This window comes from Myodes glareolus, chromosome 10, assembly GCF_982192425.1.
Source record: "Myodes glareolus chromosome 10, mMyoGla1.1, whole genome shotgun sequence".
NCBI lineage: Eukaryota > Metazoa > Chordata > Mammalia > Rodentia > Cricetidae > Myodes > Myodes glareolus.
Genome location: NC_142035.1, coordinates 76,869,248 through 76,871,584, shown reverse-complemented (window position 1 = coordinate 76,871,584; position 2,337 = coordinate 76,869,248). Strand labels below are relative to the sequence as shown.

Genomic DNA, 2,337 nt, shown 5'->3' with positions numbered 1-2,337 from the left:
AGGAGGAGAAAGTCTGCACATGCTCACTAGCACGACTTCCCTTGTCTTTTCAGTGCATGGGTCACTGATTCCACAGCCAGACGTGAGTGCACAGCGGTGTGGATACACACAAGGAAGAGGCCATGTCTCTTGTTCCTGCTCTGTTGTGTTACTCATCACGGCATCACCAGCGCTGCTTGCTCAAGATAGTCCTTTAGTAAATTAATAAATGCTGTGTGAGGGAAGGAGGAAAACTGGGTCTGCTACTTCTAAAAATTTATTCGGCACACCCAGCAGCCTCACTGTTCTGGGTGAGTTGAGGCAGTTTGGATGCGCATATACCAGCAGATGCTTAAATGGGAATTCTCAGGAGCAGAGAGGTCAAGGCCGGTGGAAAGAAAGGGCGTTCTCTGGCCGAGTCTCACCTGGATTCCTTCCCTTCCTGTGAACTTTTCTTCTCCGCTTCCTCCCCGCGAGGCCTCAGCTGGCAGGTGAACCGGCAACAGCTGTGCTGCCGGCAAAGCAACAAAGCGGGGGTGTGGGGTGGGGGTGGAAATACGTGCAATTTCCTGAGCAGAGTTACTAGGAGGGCAGGGTTCATAAAGAAGACGAAAGCGCAGAGCTTTGGCCCGGCTAGAGCCTGCTAACCTCATTTCCTGGGGACCCCAGCAGTCTGCAGAGAGCCATGGGACCGGGATGGGGGCTTCCACTGGGAGAGTGATGGTCAGCGCACAGCCTGGCTCCAGATGGCTGGTTCCTGGCGAATCCGGTGCAGGACTCTGAGACCCTCAGGGCTTCCTCAACAGCACTTGGTGTTGGAGATTTGTGAGATGGTTTCAGCCCTTCAAACTCAGGCTCCCTTATCTAGTTAAGTGTTTAACCTGACAGGCGAATACAACTTCGGGGTTCCTGAGCTTTCTGAAGCATGCGGAGAAATGTGGTTGGTTTCTTTGTCTATAGCAGCTCTCATTTTCCACAGCAGTTCCCAGCTACTGGATAAAAAGCAACTCAGTCTCACATCCGTGAGTCTGAATCTGCATATTCAATTAATTGTGGGTTTTAAAAAAAAATGTTTTTGAGACAAAGTTTTGCTATGTAGATTTGGCCTGGAACTCATGGCAATTCTCCTGCCTTCTTCTTCAGAATGCTGAGCCAACACTATTTTCAAAATTTACATCTGGATCTGCTGAGGTCGCTCAGCAGCTAAAGGAGCCCAGTTACAGCCAGGCGTCTTGGTGTGTGCCTTTAATCCCAGCACTCAGGAGGCAGAGGCGAGGGATCTGTGAGTTCGAGGCCACAGAGTTCTGGTCTACAGAGCGAGTTCCAGGGCAGCCAGAGCTACACAAGAAACCCTGTCTCAGAAAACAAACAAAAAGTACCTGTTTGTAAACTTGATAACCTGAGTTTGCGCTCAAGTCTCCACATGAGGGAAGGAGAGAACCAGCTTCTGAAAATTGTCCTCTGATCTCTACACATATGTCTTTAGCATGTGCATGTGTGTGCACACATGAACACGCAACAAAATATTAAATTAAAAACTTGTTTGAGTGCTGAATGCATTGGGGTTCTTTCCTTGTCAGTCCAACACGGCACAAAAAATTATTTGTGGAGCAGTTACTTAGTAGCAAGGACTGTAAGTAGTCTAGAGATGATGTAATATATGCAGGATGCTATGCAAATTCTGTGCCATTTTATGTAAGGGATTTTATAATGCTATCCAAGTGAAATGCTGGAACAGTCTTAGAAGACAGCAAGGGGTGGCCTCATGTTTCAGTCCAGTCCCATAAGCACAGTTTGATGCAAGTCTTTAGAAGTCATGGTTAGCTTCTGTAGGCAAAAGGAAGCCTTCCCAGTCTCTCATAGTTCTTTTTTGGTGTCTCAGCATGTGTCTCAATGTGTGGTGCCACACACTGTGGCAGCAGAGAAAGCACATGACCTACCACCGTGTCCTTGTTGTCAACTGAGGAAGAGAGGCTGGTCCGGGCTACTTCTTGCCCTGGATCTGTGGAATAATCCTTCTGTACACTGTGTGAATATATGTTGCTATGGTTGGTTTAACAAACAAGCTGACTGCCCAATAACTGAACAGGATAAAGTTAGGTGGGAAAGCCAAACAGAATGATGGGATGAGGAAGGGCGGAGAGAGAGGAATCAGCTGTCTGTCAGAGGGAGAAAGAGTTGGACATACAAAATGAGATAGAGATAAAAGCCACGAGCCTTGGGGCAGTACATAGATTAATAGAAATGGGTTAAGTTGTCAGAACTAGTTAGTTGTCGTGTTCTTCTTGTCAGCAATGAAGACGCAACATCAGACTCTTCTTAACTGCAGTTTTATTCAGAATCTTCTCACCCTGTCAC

General features: G+C 47.3%; 1 long non-coding RNA gene across 1 annotated transcript; it reads left to right on the top strand.

The window, feature by feature from the left end:
* Nucleotides 1-298: 298 nt before the first annotated feature.
* Nucleotides 299-1,534, top strand: LOC148120705 (uncharacterized). Its single transcript, XR_015739152.1, has 2 exons — nt 299-470; nt 1,123-1,534. It is a non-coding gene; the product is annotated as an uncharacterized LOC148120705 (long non-coding RNA).
* Nucleotides 1,535-2,337: the final 803 nt, after the last annotated feature.